We start from the raw sequence: 20,259 nt of genomic DNA, 5'->3' as shown, positions 1-20,259 counted from the left end.
GGGATGGGGTGACTGGGTGATGGACACTGGGGAGGGTATGTGCTCTGGTAAACGCTGTCAATTGTGCATGACTGTTGAATCTCAGATCTGTACCTCTGAAACAAATAATGCAATATATGTTAAGAAAGAAAAAAAAAGAAGAAGAAGAATGTAGCGGGAGGGGAAGAATGAAGGGGGGGAAATTGGAGGGGTAGACGAACCATGAGAGACGATGGACTCTGAAAAACAAACTGAGGGTTCTAGAGGGGAGGGGGGTGGGGGATGGGTTAGCCTGGTGATGGGTATTAAGGAGGGCACGTTCTGCATGGAGCACTGGGTGTTATGCACAAACAATGAATCATGGAACACTATATCTAAAACTAATGATGTTAAGTATGGGGATTAACATAACAATAAAAAAATTTAAAAAAAAAAGAAAGAAAAAAAAATGTCTAAGAAAAGATATACCTTTTAAACACCAACTAAAATAGACCTAGTGTAGGCTTGCTAATATTAAACAAAGTAAACCTGAAGAAAATAAGCATTACTAAACATAGATATTTCATAGTAATAAATGCTTAATCCCAAGAACATAAAACAATCCTAATTTATATGCACCTACTAATGTAGTTCCCAAATTTACAAAGCAAATATTTTCAGAAATGAAGAATAAATATAAATAGGTCTACAGTGATAGAAAGAGATCTTAACACACCTCTCTCAGTTACACATAGATCAAGGATCTAAAAAGCAGTAGGATGAGCACAGGGTGTTGTATGTAAGTAATGAATCACTAAATTCTACACCTGAAACTTACATTACACTGTATGGTTTTTGCTTCTTGTTTTTTTTTTGTTTTGTTTCTTGTTTTGTTTTGTATTACACAGTATGTTAACTAACTGGAATTTATTTATTTATTTATTTATTTATTTATTTATTTATTTATTTATTTTATTGTGTTATGTTAGTCACTATACAGTACATCATTAGTTTTTGATGTAGTGTTCCATGACTCATTGTTTGTGTGTAACACCCAGTGCTCCATGCAATACGTGCCCTCCTTAATACTAATCAGAATTTAAATAAAAATTTGGAGGAAAAATACATAAGTATAGATGCAAAAAAAAAAAAAAGAACAGCTCTATTCCCACATGCTTCTACACATAAGTTTATAACAATTATATCTGAAAGAAAGATGTTACCTGACAGTTTATACATAGTGTAGTTTCAAAGAGGTCAGCACATTTCTCTTCCCATTTGCTTCCACACGTTTACAACACTTATATCTGAAAGAAAGATGTTACTTGATAGATGGTTTGTACACAGTGTAGTTTCAAGGAGTTAAGCATACAACTGTTTTCATATGCTTCCCTACAAAAGTTTTCATACACTTCTATCTTAATGAAAGAAGATATTACCTGAAAGATTCTATATAGTTTTGGTCAGTTAAGAACAGCAATTGTGAACTGCAGGATACCATGCACATACCTTAGCCTTAACCAAACCCTAACCCTAACCAGTACCATAACCCTAACCCTAAACCTAACACTCTGGAGAGGTCTCTGAACTGCAGGTTACCAGGCACATATCCTCACCCTAACCCTAACCCTAATCGTAGATCTGACAAAATGGGTTCCTGAGCTCACAATAAGGAAAGCTGAGAAGCAGCCTAGTTATTCTCAAGAAGATACCAAACTTTTTAGAATTGGTAATATTTATGGAAATGAATGTAAAGGTAGAGATAAAAAACAGAAGGAACATTTATTTAAATGAATATTTATTTAAAGAGCATTTAGAGGCTCAAATCCCCTCCCTGCCTTGGCTCAATAGATAGCTGCCATGACTATTCCACCCCAGCAGAAGTCTAGGGTTTTCTTCTCTGGAGAGGTCTCTGAACTGCATGATTATCAGGCACATACCATAACCCTAACCCTAACTTAAACATAACTATAACCTATAACCCCCACCATCTAACCCCTAACCTTTACCCTAACACTAACCCTAAACCTAACTCTCAAGAGGTCTCTGAACTGCAAGACGCCAGGCACATATTCTCACCCTGGTCCTAAACCTAACCTTCACCTGTCCCTCACTCTATCCCTCACCCTAACATGAACCCTAACCCTAGATCTGAGGGGGAAAAAGGGAAGACATGGTATATATAATGGAATATTACTCAGCTATTAAAAAAGTATAAAATCTTGCCATTTACAATGACATGGATGGGGCTACAGAGTATTATGCTAAGTGCAATAAGTCAGTCAGAGAAAGATAAATACCATATGATGTCACTCATATATGGAAATTAAGAAACAAAACGAATGAACAAAGGGTCAAAAAGAGAGAGAGAGAAACCATGAAACAGACTCTTAACTATAGAGAACAACTGACTGGTACTAGAGGGGAGATGGGTCCAGAAATGGGGTAAATATGTGATGGAGATTAAGGAGTGCACTTGTGATGAGCACTGGGTGTTGCATAGAACTGTTTAATCACTATATTGTACACCTGAAATGAATATTACACTGCATATTAACTGGAATTTAAATAAAATCTTTTTTAAAAAAGCAGTAGGATATAGAAGAATTGAATAATGCAATTAAGAAAATGAATATATAGAGAGAGAATATATAATAATATAGAATATTACCAACAACTATAGACTATTTGTAAGAATGACATATGCTGGGTCATAAAAAGTGACTGAACAGGGCGCCTGGGTGGCTCAGTTGGTTAAGCAACTGCCTTCGGCTCAGGTCATGATCCTGGAGTCCCTGGATCGAGTCCCGCATCGGGCTCCCTGCTCGGCGGGGAGTCTGCTTCTCCCTCTGACCCTCCTCCCTCTCATGCTCTCTGTCTCTCATTCTCTCTCTCTCAAATAAATAAATAAAATCTTTAAAAAAAAAAAAAAAGAAAAGAAGGAACCTTTAAAAAAAAAAAAAAAGTGACTGAACAAACATCAAATGAGTGAAATCATTCAGAGTCCACATTCGGAATACAGCATAATTAAGCTAGAAATTAATAACAAAAAGATAACTAGAAAATTGCATGCTTAAAAATTTTAAAAAAAAACTTCAAGACATTGATAAACTAGGGGGAAAATCACAATAAATTTTCTTTTTAGATTTTGTTTATTTATTTGACAGAGAGAGACACAGCAAGAGAGGGAACACAAGCAGGGGGAGTGGGAGAGGGAGAAGCAGGCTTCCCGCGGAGCAGGGAGCCCGATGCGGGGCTCGATCCCAGGATCCTGGGATCATGACCTGAGCCAAAGGCAGACCCTTATGACTGAGCCACCCAGGCACCCCACACTAAAATATTTTAAATTATTTGAACTGAATGCTAATAGCCCATATTAAAACTTCTGCAATGCAGCTAAAGTTTTACCCAGAATGAAATCTATGTACTTAAAGAAGAAAAACTAAAAACTATTTTTCTCAGTATCCATCTTAAAAAGTAAAAGACAACAGCAAATTAAACCTAAAGCAAAGGCAAAACGAAGAAAATAATAAAGGTAAGAAATTAATGAACTGGAAATATATATATATATGCAATAAAAAGAATCAATTGTTCCAAAAGTTGTTTTTTTTTTTAAGACTAATAAAATTGAATTAAATTAAAACTTCTGGCAAAGCTGGTCAAGAAAGAAAAGACAGAAAGACTGCCCATAGCAAGAAATTTAGCTATTACTGCAAATCCTATAGAGGTTAGAAATATAATAAGAGAATATTAAGGACAAATTTGGGCCAATAAATTTTAAAATGTAGTTGCAATAGACAGTCCTAGAAGAATGAAACTTACTAAGACAGATGCAAGAAAATCTGGGAAATCTTATATATATTAAAGTAACTTAATCCATACTTTGAAACCTATCCACCAAAAAAACTCCGGACTCAAGTGATTTCAGCAATGAATTCTACCACATTTAAGCAAAAAACATTAATCTTATATAAGCCCTTCCAAAAATTAGAAAAATAAGAAACAATTACCAACTACTTTTGCAAAGTCAGAACAACTTGATACCAAGCCTGGCAAGGACATTACAAATTATTAAAATTACAGAACAATCTCACTCATAAACACAGATAAAAAATTTTTAAAAAATATTCTTAATTTAAATACAGTTCAAATTTGAAAATCAGCAAGGATATGGAAGACATACACAACACTATAACAAGCATGATTTAATTGACATTTACATAAGATACTAACCAACTACAGCAGAATCCACATTCTTTTCAAGCACACATAAAACATTCTCCAGGATAAACCATATGCGATGGCATAAAATAAGTCTCAATAAATGTAAAAGGAAATCATTCCAAGTATGTTCCCAACCACAATGGAATTTGATTAAAAATCAGTAACAGAAATGAATTAAAAATGCCCTAAATATTTGGAAATTTTACAATATATTTCTAAATAACCCAAGGGTGGAAAAGAAATCACAGGAGTTCAAAAGTGTTTTGCACTGATTTAAAACAAAATCACAACATATCAAAATGTGTGAGATACAGCTAAAGCTGTACTTAAAGAGAAATCTGTAGCTATAAACATCTTATTTTTTATCTTCAACAGTTAATTTTACTTTACTTTTTAAAATTTTTTTATTTAAATTCAATTTCATTAACATATAGTGTATTATTAGTTTCAGAGGTAGAATTTAGTGTTTCATCAGTTGCATATAACACCCAATGATCATTTCATAAGGTGCCCTCCTTAATGCCCATCACCCAGTTACTCCATCCCCCCATCCACCTCCCCTCAAGCAAACATCTTATTAATGAAAAAAGATTTCAAATCAATAAGTGTTCACCTTTAGAAACTATAAAAAGAAGAGCAAATTAAATCTAAACAAGAAGAAGGAAAGAAATAAAGATCCGAAGGGAAATCAATAAAGTAGAAAAGAGAAAATAGAGGAAAAAAATGAAAACAAAGGTCATGCTTATAAAAAGATTTTTAAAAATTCATGAGCCTTTAGCTAGCCTAACCAAGAAAAAAAAGAGAAAACAAAAATTGCCAAATTTAGGAATGAAAGAAGGGATATCACTTCCACAGCTACAAAAATTAAAGGGATTTTAAGGGAATATCATGAGCAACTTTGTTCCAACAAATCAGACAACTTATATGAAATGAAAAATACACAATTACAAAATTTTAATTTAATTTAAATTTAAATTGTAGTAATTTAAAATCTTACCATAATCTAAGGACCAGACTTGGATGGCTTCACTAGTAAATTATTTCAAATATTTGAAAAAGAAAAAAAAAATGTGAATTCTACACAAAATTCTTCAGACAACAGAGGAGGAAGAAACACTTCCAAACTCATTCTTTAAAGCCAACATTACTCTGATACTAAAGCCAAAGATAACGTAAATGAAGAAAAGTACAGACTAATATTCCTCATAAATATAGATGCATAAATCCTTTACAAAATTTTAAACTGAATACAACATATAAAAAGAATCAACAACATTACCAAGTGAGATTTATCCCAGGATTGCAAGGTTGGCACATAATATGAAAATCAATAAATGTAATTCACCATATTAACAGCATAAAGAACAAATAATACATGATCATCTCAATAGACACAGAAAAACTATTTGATAAAATTTAATCTTCCATGATAGAAGCTCTCAACAAAATAGAAAGAAAAGGAAACTGTCTCAACCAGGAAAAGAAAGGCAACTATAAAAAACCTACAGCTAGTATTACATTTAATGGTGAACGCCTAAATCCTTTCCCCCTAAGATCATGAACAAGACAAGACACCATTTCTCTCCAACATTGTACAGAAGGTTCTAGTTTATGCAATAAGATAAGAAAAAGAAATAAAAGGCAACCATATTAGATATAAGAAGTAAAACTGTCTTTTTTCACAGATTACATGATAGTCTATGCAGCAAATCTGACAGAATCTGCAAAAAAACTAACAGAATTAAAAGGTAAGTTTAAGAAGATTGCAGACAAGAGACCAATGTTAAAAATAAACTGAATTTCTATGTGCTACCATTGAATAATTGGAAAATGACATTAAAACAATTTCATAATATCAAAAAATACTTAGGAATAATTTTGACAAAAAAGTGCAAAACTATACACTAAAAATTACAAATCATTGATTAAAAAACTAAGGATCTAAATAAATAGAGAAATACACTATATTCATGAATTTGGAAGAGTCGATATTGTTAAGATGGTAATTTTCCCTAAATTGATCTATAGTTTCAATGCAATCCCAGTATAAATATTAGCAATTTATTTTGTAGAAAATGACAAGCTGATCTCAAGATTTATATGGAAACACTAAGGATCTAGAATAGCAAAAACACTTTTTAAAGAGAAGAGCACAGTTTGAGGACCCACACTACCTGTTTTCAACACCTATTATAAATCTTCATTAATATAGACAGTGGGGTATTAATGAAAGAGCAGACACATGGATCAATGGAACAGAACAGAGAGTCTAGAAATAGACCCACACATCTATGGCCAACTGATTTCTTACAAAGGTGCCAAGGAAATTCAGTGAAAAATGAACAGTCTTTTCCACAAATAGAGTGGAATTGTATATATATATGCAAAAAAAATATTGAACTAACTTCACAACATATGCTAAATTACCTCAAAATGAATCCTAAATATAAATATAAAACCTAAAACTACAAAACTTCTAGAAGAACACAGAAGATAAAATTTTTGTGACCTTGGGTCAGGCAAAGATTTCTTAGACAAAAATCATTAATCATAAAATTTTAAAAATTGATAAAATAGACTTCATCAAATAAAAAATTTCTTTGTAAGATACTAAGAGAAAAATAAAAAGATAATTCACCAGATGAGAGAAAATATTTACAAGATACATATCTGATAAAGATATATAAAGAACTCTGAAAACTCGGTAATAAAGCATCATTAAAAATGAGCAAAATATTTGAACAGATACTCCACTAAAAATGAGATACAACTAAAAAAATGAGATACAACTGGCAAATAAGCAAATGAAGAGATGATCAACATAATTATTTATTAGAAAAAATCATATTAAAATAATAATTAGATCCAGTACCTCATATTTGAATGCTGGTGTGGATACAGGGCATCTAGAAGTCATACACTGCTGATAGAAATGTAAAATGGTTCAACCATTTTGGAAAATACTTCAGCAGTTTTTTTATAAAATATAAACTACTGTACAACTCATCAATCTCCCAGGTATTTACTCAAGTGAAATGAAGATAATATATCCATACAAAAACCTAAATGTGGATGTTTAGAGAAGCTTTACTGATAATTGTCAAAAACTGGAAAAACAAAAGAAAACTAATGTTTATCAGCTGGTGAATGGATAAACAAACTATGGTACATTCATACAATGGAATACTGCTTAGCAACAAAATTAATGAATTAGATATTTTCAGCAACATAGATGAATCTCAAAGGCCTTAGACTAAATAAAAGGAGCCAGATTTATATACAGACTATATATTGTATGATTATATTTATATTATATTCTTACAAAGGCAAAACTATAGAGGCAGAGAACAGCATTACCAAGGAATGGGGACAAGGGTAGGGAACTGACTATGAAAGCAAATGTGTGTACTCTTCAGTGTAATGGGAAAATTCCACATATTGATATCTTTTTTTTAAAGATCTTATTTATTTATTTATTTTTTATTTATTTATTTATTTATTTATTTTTAGAGAGAGAGAGCAAAGTGGGGAGGGGCAGAGGAGATGGAGAGGGAATCTCAAGCAGACTCCGCACTGAGCACAGAGCCTGATACAGGGCTAGATCTCACAACCAGGAAACCATGACGTGAGCCAAAACCGAGTCTGATGCTCAACCAACTGCACCACCCAGGCGCCTCCCCATATACTGATATCTTGATAGTACTGGAGGTTATACAACTGTATGCCTTGTCAAAAACCAAAGAAATTTATACCTATACTAGGAGATTTCATTGTATGCAAATTATACTTAAATAAACTTGACTTAAAAAGTAATCTGGGAGTGGAGTAGGATTGAGTGGGGCAATTTATGAAACAAGACTGGCCATTAGTTGATCACCATGGAAGACAGATGAAAGGGTACATCATTATTCTGCTCTGTCTACATTTGTATGTGTTTGTTTATACACAAAGGTTTTAAAAAAATCTGCAAATATGGGATGCCTGGGTGGCTCATACGGTTAAGCGTCTGCCTTCAGCTCAAGTCATGATCCCAGGGTCCTGGGATCGAGTTCCATATAGGGCTCCTTGCTCCGCAGGGAGCCTGCTTCTCCCTCTGCCTGCCATTCCCCCTGCTTGGCTCTCTCTCTCTCTGACAAATAAATAAATAAATCTTAAAAAAAAATCTTCAAATATAGTTTAGTCTTAAGGAAATATTTAATTAATAATAATGATAACCAGGGAAGTATAGAACAAGCCAACTTGCCATAAATAATTATGGTAAATAAAGAATTACCATAAGAATTAGGGGTAGATATAAGCTATTGCTAAAGTTTTGGGTTAAATAGTAAGTTCAAGTGTGTTTGTTTCTTATTTTCAAAAATTGGTATAAAATACTGCCATGCATGTAGCAATGACGATAGTGTGTCATGAACTAAAGTTACCAACAAATCCAATTTTACACTGAGATTTTCAAACATGTAATACAATTTTATTCCCCTGATCAAGACACTTCAATGCCTTCTGATCTCATTCAGAGTAAAAACCAAAATCCCTTCAAGGTCCCACATGATCTAGGCCCTAGCTAACTCTCTGATTTTATCTACTACTATTTTTTCATTCTCTTCAACAAATGTTGGCCTATTCGCTATTCTCCAAATATACCAAGCATGCTCCCACCTTGTCATCTTTAGTCTTGCTGCACCCTCTGCCAGGAACTCCCTTTCTCTGAATAAGTCAATGGCTTGCTTCCTCACTTTCTTCAGATCTCTGTTCAAGTGTCCCTTATAAGTGAGGACTTCACTGAACACACTACATAAAACAGCACACATATATACAAACACAACATTCTTGCAATGGCATTCATCTTGACCTGGTCAACCCTCACTCTATTAACTACCTACCATACAATTCCTTAACCTGCCAATCAGAAATTTACCCCATTAAGTACCATCTTTCTTCACAAAAATAATGACAATAGATAACATTTTGCTATTAAATTGTCGGGTCTAAAGTTAATGGCTTAAGGAGCCTCAATACACAATTCTCTCTGGTTCTATCCCATTCCTACGCATCAATTTGCTTGGCACTTACTCCATACAAGGCAATGTGCTGAGTGATGAAAGGTTCCTGAGAAGAGTAAGGTACGAATAAAGTCTTCCAGAGTTTAAAATCCAATTTTGTGAGGTGAGATCTTTACATATATAAAGAGAAATAACAGCACCTCACAGAACATGTTGTGAAAAAAAGTGTTGAAGATAATTAGGGATTGAGAGTTCAAATGAGGAAAACATCAAGGGACGCCTGAAGATAAAACTTCACAGAAGAAATGGGTTTTGGACAGCTTCTGAAGAATGTGGATAAGTGGGAGGAAGTTGAGGACAGTGATACAACTAAGTGTCAAATATGAAATGTACAAGATGTTTGGGAAACGTATGGCTGGAATGATGGATTTGGGTAAGACTTACAGTGGCGAATAAGGTCACAATGTCAAGTTGAGGCTCTGCATGATGCAAAAGGTTTTCTGTGCTTCAAATGGGCAGAACTGGAGTATGCAGGAACTAACCATGTTTGTGTCTATGTATGCCTATGTGTTTAGTTGTATATATACATATTAAATAAACACAATGTGGAATATCTGATATTTGCTTATTACTTAATCCTTCTACTCTGCTTTTCCTTAAAAACAACTAAAAAGTGATGTGAACTTTATGTTTTGCTTGCCTTTAAATTTTGGTCAGCCTATTTTGTATTATTGCAGGGTTCTCACTACTTAATAAATAAACATCCATTTACATTAGCTGTTGGGTTATTAACTATTCTCTGCATAGAGCATAGACATATTTACATACCTGCTGTGGGATTTATTAACCTGTTACACCATGTGAAACACAATTAGGCACTCCTACTCTGACTATTTTGTTTGTTCTGTATTCTGGAATAAGAACTAGAGTTTTGTATATTTGCTTATTTTTCAGACACATTTTTTAAAAATCCCCAATGCTTTATTTATGATTTGGAGCCATTAATGAGAGTAAAATCAACACAACTTAGCTATATAAATTCTAATAGTCCTTTCCATCCAGAAAGGAAGGTGAAAAAACAGGAATTTGGCTTATTCTATGGGCTGGGAGTTAGGAAACGGAGGCTTTGTTGACACAGGAAAAGAAGGGAAGCCCCAAGCCAGGACAACCCAGAGGGAAACATCTTGTTGCTTCCTGAGGTCTGCCTTCCTGCAGCCGCCAAGTTGTTAACGCAAGTGCCGCTGTTCATATCTGCAAGCCCAAGGAGTGGTGGGAAGGGGGTGGGGAGGTGGCTGGAAGGTGATCAGGAGTGGAGGGTGGGGCCTGAGTTCTTCTCTTAAGTGTTAATGTAGTTAAGTGCTCTCTTGCGTCTTTCCCACCTCATTATACTTTTAGCTAAGAAACTCTTGTCAAAGAGTGGAAGCTGTGGACCACAGACCACCCCCACCTTTGTGACAAGTGGAAATAAGAGAGTGTCCCAGCAACCACATGGGAGCAAAGAAGCTTGCATATAGCTACAGACATGGAAGGAATCTGTTCCCAGGGGCCTCAAGTGGTTACTATCACTTAAACTAAGTTTCATTAGTCAAGGCAGAAAAACAAAACTCTATCACTATCTCTCTCTCTCTCTCTCTATCCAATAGTTCTTTTTGTGTTAATAACTCATCTAATAGTAAAAAACTTGGTCATGAGATTTGTCCCTTGGAGCTGTCTTAGGAAAAGGAAAAGGGCAGAAAGAGATTGAATGGAAAGAAATACCCAGAAGTGTGATACGAATTTCCTGGGTCATGGCAATGAAGAAAAGCAAACTCAGAGGCAGTTCGATTTGGGGGAGTAAAAACATTTTTGACCATGGAACAAACACTACTTCTCTGACTTACATCCTATCACACACAAAACAAAACATAAAAACCCATGCTCTCTGATAATGACAGGCCACAATTCCTGGCATGATGCCTGACACCTGGCAGGTCCTGAACAAGTGTTAATCTCTCCTTTTCCCTCTTATACGCTAGTATGCATAAGTATGCCTCCAAAAATAAGTACACTTAATACATAAAGTCCAAATTTACACAACAGATATATTAGATGCTTACTATTTATGAAAGTATTTCTGTTTTCCTCAGCAAATTGGTAATGTATTTGAACTATACTCTCTGATTTGTATGTATTTCAGGGACAAACCAATTACATAAAGTAAGGCAGAACTATAGACATGTTTTCCAAATGTGAGTAAATCTAATTTTGATGAGTTGAATCAAATATTAAATTTCCTTGGAGAGTTAGTTATTTGAAAGGGCCCCAAGGTGAATTCTTTTGGTAAAGCATAAACTCTTTCTGAATGGTGAAAAGTTTCTGTGAAACTTGATGACAACTTCTCTTGGCCAGAAGACGTGCTTGTCAAGTTTCCCAACAGTGGAGTCTAGGCAAAGTTCAGAGAGCAGCTACGGGAGGGTAAAGGAAAGAACAGGTTATGGGAGGGGGTGGGGAGATGATCGAGCAAGGAATTCTAACCTTGGCTAACAGATGGATGTGTGGTTTCCAAGCACAAAATCATGCCTGCCTCTACTTTTTATTTTTCAGATATTTTCAGTGAGGTTTCCTCATGCGTGTACTAGCTACATTTTAAAAAACTGAAAATGCAGTAGGGACTAAATCTGGAGAGAATTACATACAGGAGCCTCACATTACATATGAAGGCAAGATAAGTGATACTTGAAACCATGAAAGAAGAGAGGACACTCAAAGGAGTGTGCAGCTCAAGAAGGAGAGAAGGGACGACAAGCCCCTAAGAAGCATTAATGATTAAGGTACAGCAAAAGAATAGACTGAGAATGGGTGGTCTGAAAGAAGGAGAAAAATTAGGAGAGTATGATATCACAGAAAGCCAATTAAGAGAGCCTTTCAAGGAAAGAATACCCAGATTACTTGTTGCAGATAAGTTAGATAAAGTTTTGGAGATTGGACTTTAGACTTAGCATTCATGAGATCATTAGAGACAGGTGAAAGACCAGTTTCAATGTAGAATAGACTTGGAAATAGGTGACCCATGCCTCTTGACCTTCAGCTTTTCCAGAGAGGCTAGTGATAATCAAGTAGTGGTTCTTTATTCAAGATTGGATTCTCTTGGAAAACCTGAAGAAAAGGTAGTGTGTTGCTGTTTAAGAAAAAAGCAATGTGCTCAGAAATACCAGGTATGGGGATGGCACAGATGCTTTACTCTGGTAAATACAGAAATAATTACATATTTTTGACTTAATGGTGTTATTTCAACTTTCCTACATAAAAGTTTTATTGCAAGTAAATTTTATACTTTTCTCAGTAAACAATTCTGCTTGTCAGTGACCCCATGATAATGAGACTATTTGCAGACAATACCTAGTTCTAGTCTCCTCCAACACAATTTCTATGTCCTTGTCACTTGAGAATTCCTATACTTATATTAATTACATGTATGCATTGGTGGTTCATAGATTATTTATTCAACAAGCACTTATTGAAAGAAGCATTCCAGAAGATAACCAGGATGAATAAGGCATGTATCTTAACAACCTGCTAGATGAAATGAAATAAATAAATACACATATAATAGAATTAAATAAATGTTATAAGATAATACAAGCAAACTCTCAGAAAAATGTGAACAAAAGAGTAATTAGACCTAATGCAGAGCAGGGGTTGATTCCAAATATTTCAAGTAAGAAGGTGTGCTAAGGTGCCCTTAGCTTTCCCTTCTTTCTTTCACTATTCTCAAATATCTTATTTCTCAAATCTTTAAATACTTGCAGCTCTTCTTTGACATTATTTTTCAAGCTTTTCAAATCCCATAGAGTCCAATATCTGGCCTGCTATAAATGCAAAAATTAATATATGTTTCTCAAATGAATGTGACACCATGTAGTGTTTATTGGGCATTGGTGTGCCATGGACTGTGTTTGAGGTCAGAACACATGATGCTTCTGATGGATGGGCAACAACAGTTTGCCCCTGGCCTCCCGGTCATGCTGGGAGAATTTCCAGACAGCACCTCCAAGAGTGCACATATCCTGTTTCAGCCTGCAAATGTATTACCATTAATACAAACATAGCTGACAACCAAAAGGTGATGCAAAACTGCCCAACATGGCTTGGGAAGTCAGGAAAGTTGATTAACTATTATTTCCTGATCTATAAATCATCAATTTCCAACCTCTTTGTGTGCTACCCATAAAAATACTGGCTGTGGGCCTTTGTTATACAAGGACATCTCATTTTTTACAATGACCTTGTAAATAATAATTAATACGCTAAATGAAAGAGTATCTTGTTGTAAACCATGCAAAATCAGGTCAGATATTTAACTGCTTTGGTAGTTCAGGAACATGCTAACCATGTATATGCCTATATGTCCTAGTAAGCATTTCATTAAGGCTGTGTATCTGAGAATATTCATTTGCATTAGTTTGTCAATAAAGTTACTGTGTATTCAGAGAAAGATCCTCCTTACTAATCACCTCTACTTAAGGACTAATAATAATCATGCTAATTTTTAAAAAAGGGATTATATATGCAGAACACTTTCTTTTTTTCCCCTTTTTATTTAAATTCAATTAGCCAACTTTTAGTACATCATCAGTTTCAGATGTAGTGTTCAATAATTTATCAGTTTAACACTTTCAGTTATTAAAAACATCCATACTCATTATATCATTTGGTTCACATAATCAGGTAGGTATCATTTTCCCTACTAAAAGGTGAGGAGAGTAAGATTCAGAGATAATTAAATTTCCCAAGATCAACCACTCATGTAAGTGACAGAAATGCAAAATTGCAAGAGCCATGACTCAGTAGTTTTCTGTTGTCGCTGTCTATTGAGGACATTTCTGTCACTAAAGGTGAGATTTATAGACTAGTAACACTGGCATCTCCTAGGAGCTTGATAGAAATGCAGAATCTCAAGGGCGCCTGGGTGGCTCAGTTGGTTAAGCGACTGTCTTCGGCTCAGGTCATGATCCTGGAGTCCTGGGATCGAGTCCTGCATTGGGCTACCTACTCAGCAGGGAGTCTGCTTCTCCCTTTGACCCTCCCCCCTCTCATGTGCTCTCTCTCTCTCTCAAATAAATAAATAAAATCTCTATAAAAAAAAAAAGAAATGCAGAATCTCAGGCCCTATTCTAGGCTGACTGAATCAGAAGCTGCGTTTTTGCAAGATTAGCAGATGATTCATATGTACATTACAATGATAGAAGGAATGAAAGCAATTACTTCAGAACAATTTTTTCAATGAGCAATTGACAGAAAAGCTCATTTATTCAGCACATGTTCAGTACCTATTAAGTAATATTTACTCAGTAAGTGATTTGAGAGTTTAATTGATAACAGTTGTAAATTTAACAAAGTAGGAATTACAAAAACATTCAAGTATGGCTCTATCTACAGCTGTTTGCTTGCTTAATGATTTGATCGACTTCACAGATCAAGTCAATCAACTAGTCGATTAAAAAACCAAGTTTTTCCATTTTTCTAATAAAATTGACACTAACATAAAAGGCGGATAAAAGGTGAAAATGCCCTTCTACTACTATTTTTCCTTAACGATTTATAGGTCTGCCTCACAGGCCACATACAGAGGTCATCGCTGGCACCCTCCTGAACTCAGCACTGGATTTACCATTAAAGAGATTCTCAAAAATAATCAAATGAATTAATGAATGACTAAATGAAAATAAGTTGGGGTGGTTAGAGAATCATTCCACATATTGTTTGCATAATTCCCTCCATTTACTCATTTAATTCGTTAGCTACATTTCTTGAAAAATATCTCCTGAATATATTTTCTCTTGATTTCTGTATTTAGGACACAACAAAACAGTCTGCTGATTATTGCTATTACTGATTATTGTTGCTGATTATTTAAGTAACCATTCATTTCTTAGGACTTTGAAAAGGGAATTAAAAGAGGTTGTTACTCAATAACTATCATGAAGGAGACATTAAACTAGAAATGGGAATAGATTTCAGAAGTCTGGGGCAAAAAATCAGAATTAGAATAATACCTCAAAGAGATGCAACTGATTAAGGTCTTTTTTTTTTTTATGTTATGTTAATCACCATACATTACATTAGTTTTTGATATAGTGTTCCATGATTCATTATTCATTATTCATTATTCATATAACACCCAGTGCTCCATTCTGTATGTGCCCTCTTTAATACCCATCACCAGGCTAACCCATCCCCCACCCCCTCCCCTCTAGAACTCTCAGTTTGTTTCTCAGAGTCCATAGTCTCCCATGGTTCATCTCCCCCTCCGATTTCCCCCCTTCATTTTTCCCTTCTTCTTATCTTCTTTTTTTTTAATTTTTTTTAACATATAATGTATTATTTGTTTCAGAGGTAAGGTCTGCGATTCAACAGTCTCACACAATTCACAGCACTCACCATAGCACATACCCTCCCCAGTGTCTATCACCCAGCCACCCCATCCCTCCCATCCCCCACCACTCCAGCAAACCTCAGTTTGTTTCCTGAGATTAAGAATTCCTCATATCAGTGAGATCATATGATACATGTCTTTCTCTGATAGACTTATTTCGCTCAGCATAATACCCTCCAGTTCCATCCACGTCGTTGCAAATGGCAAGATTTCATTCCTTTTGATGGCTGCATAATATTCCATTGTATATATCTACCACACCTTCTTTATCCATTCATCTATTGATGGACATCTTGGCTCTTTCCACAGTTTGGCTCTTGTGGACACTGCTGCTATAAACATTGGGGTGCACGTACCCCTTCGGATCCCTACATTTGTATCTTTGGGGTAATACCCAGCAGTGCAATTGCTGGGTCATACAGTAGCTCTATTTTCAACTCTGTGAGGAACCTCCATACTGTTTTCCTGAATGGCTGCACCAGCTTGCATTCTCACCAACAGTGGAGGAGGGTTCCCCTTTCTCCGTATCCCGGCCAACATCTGTCATTTCCTGACTTGTTAATTTTAGCCATTCTGACTGGTGTGGGGTGATATCTCATTGAGGTTTTGATTTGGATTTCCCTGATGCCAAGAGATGTTGAGCACTTTTTCATGTGTCTGTTGGCCATTTGGATGTTTTCTTTGGAAAAATGTCTATTCATGTATTCTGCCCATTTATTGATTGGATCATTTGTTCTTTGGGTGTTGAGTTTGATAAGTTCTTTATAGATTTTGGATACTAGCCCTTTATCTAATATGTCATTTGCAAATATCTTCTCCCATTCTGTCAGTTGTTTTTTGGTTTTCTTGACTGTTTCTTTTGCTGTGCAAAAGCTTTTTATCCTGATGAAGTCCCAATAGTTCATTTTTGCCCTTGTTTCCCTTGCCTTTGGTGATGTTTCTAGGAAGAAGTTGTTGCGGCTGAGGTTGAAGAGGTTGCTGCCTGTGTTCTCCTTTAGGATTTTTTTTTATTATTATTATGTTATGTTAATCACCATACATCACATTATTAGTTTTTGATGTAGTGTTCCATGATTCACTGTTTGCATATAACACCCAGTGCTCCATGCAGAACATGCCCTCTTTAATACCCATCACCAGGCTAACCCATCCCCTGACCCCCCTCCCTCTAGAATCCTCAGTTTGTTTCTCAGAGTCCATAGTCTCTCATGGTTCGGCCCCACCTCCAATTTCCTCCCCTTCATTTTTCCCTTCCTACTAGCTTCTTTTTTTTTTTTTTTAAACATATAATGTATTATTTGTTTCAGAGGTACAGGTCTGTGATTCAACAGTCTTACACAATTCACAGTGCTCACCATAGCACATACCCTCCCTAATGTCTATCACCCAGTTACCCCATCCCTCCCACCCCCCACCACTCCATCAACTCCTTTAGGATTTTGATGGACTCCTGTCTCACATTTAGGTCTTTCAACCATTTGGAGTCTATTTTTGTGTGGTGTAAGGAAATGGTCCAGTTTCATTCTTCTGCATGTGGCTGTCCAATTTTCCCAACACCATTTGTTGAAGAGACTGTCTTTTTTCCATTGGACATTCTTTCCTGCTTTGTCGAAGATTAGTTGACCATAGAGTTGACGGTCCATTTCTGGGCCCTCTATTCTGTTCCATTGATCTATGTGTCTGTTTTTGTGCCAGTACCATACTGTCTTGATGATGACAGCTTTGTAATAGAGCTGGAAGTCCGGAATTGTGATGCTGCCAGCTTTGCTTTTCTTTTTCAACATTCCTCTGGCTATTCGGGGTCTCTTCTGGTTCCATACAAATTTTAGGATTATTTGTTCCATTTCTTTGAAAAAAGGGGATGGTATTTTGATAGGGATTGCATTGAATGTGTAGATTGCTCTAGGTAGCATTGACATCTTCACAATATTTGTTCTTCCAATCCATGAGCATGGAACGTTTTTCCATTTCTTTGTGTCTTCCTCAATTTCTTTCATGAGTATTTTATACTTTTCTGAGTACAGATTCCTTGCCTCTTTGATTAGACTTAGTCCTAGGTATTTATGGTTTTGGATGCATTTGTAAATGGGATCGACTCCTTAATTTCTCTTTCTTCTGTCTGCTGTTGGTGTATAGGAATACCACTGATTTCTGTGCATTGATTTTATATCCTGCCACTTTACTGAATTCCTGTATGAGTTCTAGCAGTTTTGGGGTGGAGTCTTTTGGGTTTTCCACATAAAGTATCATATCATCTGCAAAGAGTGAGAGTTTGACTTCTTCTTTGCCGATTCGGATGGCTTTTATTTCTTTTTGTTGTCTGATTGCTGTGGCTGGGACTTCTAGTACTATGTTGAAGAGCAGTGGTGATAGTGGACATCCCTGCCATGTTCCTGACCTTAGGGGGAAAGCTCTCAGTTTTTCCCCATTGAGAATGATATTCGTTGTGGGTTTTTCATAGATGGCTTTTATTATACTGAGGTATGTACCCTCTATGCCTACACTCTGAAGAGTTTTGATCAAGAAAGGATGCTGTACTTTGTCAAATGCTTTTTCTGCATCTATTGAGAGGATCAATGGTTCTTGTTCTTTCTTTTATTAATGTATTGTATCACATTGATTGATTTGTGGATGTTGAACCAAACTTGCAGCCCAGGAATAAATCCCACTTGGTCGTGGTGAATAATCCTTTTAATGTACTGTTGGATCCTACTGGCTAGTATTTTGGTGAGAATTTTTGCATCCACGTTCATCAGGGATTTTGGTCTGTAATTCTCCTTTTTGATGGGGTCTTTGTCTGGTTTTAGGATCAAGGTAATGGTGGCCTCATAAAACGAGTTTGGAAATTTTCCTTCCATTTCTATTTTTAGGAACAGTTTCAGAAGAATAGGTATTAATTCTTCTTTAAATGTTTGGTAGAATTCCCCTGGGAAGCCATCTGGCCCTGGGCTTTTGATTGTTGGGAGATTTTTGATGACTGCTTCAATTTCCTTAGTGGTTATAGGTCTGTTCAGGTTTTCTATTTCTTCCTGGTTCAGTTTTGGTAGTTGATACATCTCTAGGAATGCATCCATTTCTCCCAGATTATCTAATTTGCTGGCATACAGTTGCTCATAATACGTTCTTATAATTGTTTTTATTTCTTTGGTGTTGTATTCATGATTTTATTTATTTGGGTCCTTTCTCTTTTCTTTTTGATAAGTCTGGTCTGGGGTTTATCAATCTTGTTAATTCTTTCAAAGAACCAGCTCCTAGTTTCGTTGATCTGTTCTACTGTTCTTTTGGTTTCTATTTCATTGATTTCTGCTCTGATCTTTATTATTTCTCTTCTCCTGCTGGGTTTAGGCTTTATTTGCTGTTCTTTCTCCAGCTCCTTTAGGTGTAGGGTTAGGTTGTGTATTTGAGACCTTTCTTGTTTCTTGAGAAAGGCTTGTATTGCTATATACTTTCCTCTTAGGATGCCTTTGCTGCATCCCAAAGATTTTGAACAGTTGTGTTTTCATTTTCATTGGTTTCCATGAATTTTTTAATTCTTCTTTAATTTCCTGGTTGACCCATTCATTCTTTAGTAGGATGCTCTTTAGCCTCCATGGATTTGAGTTCTTTCTGACTTTCCTCTTGTGATTGAGTTCTAGTTTCAAAGCACTGTGGTCTGAAAATATGCAGGGAACGATCCCAATCTTTTGGTACTGGCTGAGACCTGATTTGTGACCTAGGATGTGATCTATTCTGCAGAATGTTCCACGAGCACTAGAGAAGAATGTGTATTCTGTTGCTTTGGGATGGAATGTTCTGAATAGATCTGTGAAGTCCATTTGGTCCAATGTGTCATTTAAAGTCTTTATTTCCTTGTTGATCTTTTGCTTAGATGATCTGTCCATTTCAGTGAGGGGGGTGTTAAAGTCCCCCACTATTATTGTATTGTTGTCGATGTGTTTCTTTCCTTTTGTTATTAATTGGCTTATATAATTGGCTGCCCCCATGTTAAGGGTATAGATATTTACAACTGTTAGATCTTCTTGTTGGATAGACCCTTTAAGTAGGATATAGTGTCCTTCCTCATGTCTTATTAAGTCTTTGGTTTAAAATCTAATTTGTTTGATATAAGGATTGCCACCCCAGCTTTCTTTTGGTGTCCATTAGCATGGTAAATGGTTTTCCACCCCCTCACTTTCAATCTGGGGCTCTCTTTGGGTCTAAAATGAGTCTCTTGCAGACAGCATATCGATGGGTCTTGTTTTTTTATCCAATCTGATAGCCTGTGTCTTTTGATTGGGGCATTTAGCCCATTTACATTCAGGGTAACTATTGAAAGATAGGAATTTAGTGCCACTGTATTGCCTGTAAGGTGACTGTTACTGTATATTGTCTGTGTTCCTTTCTGGTCTATGTTGCTTTTAGGCTCTCTTTTCTTAGAGGACCCCTTTCAAGATTTCTTGTAGGGCTGGTTTTGTGTTTGCAAATTCCTTTAGTTTTTGTTTGTCCTGGAAGCTTTTTATCTCTCCTTCTATTTTCAAGGACAGCCTAGCTGGATATAGTATTCTTGGCTGCAAATTTTTCTCATTTAGTGTTCTGAATATATCAAGCCAGTCCTTTCTGGCCTGCCAGGTCTCTGTGGATAGGTCTGTTGCCAATCTAATGTTTCTACCATTGTAGGTTATA

This window comes from Phoca vitulina, unplaced genomic scaffold, assembly GCF_004348235.1.
Source record: "Phoca vitulina isolate PV1807 unplaced genomic scaffold, GSC_HSeal_1.0 scaffold2, whole genome shotgun sequence".
Lineage (NCBI taxonomy): Eukaryota > Metazoa > Chordata > Mammalia > Carnivora > Phocidae > Phoca > Phoca vitulina.
Note: the sequence above shows the minus strand (reverse complement) of the source record.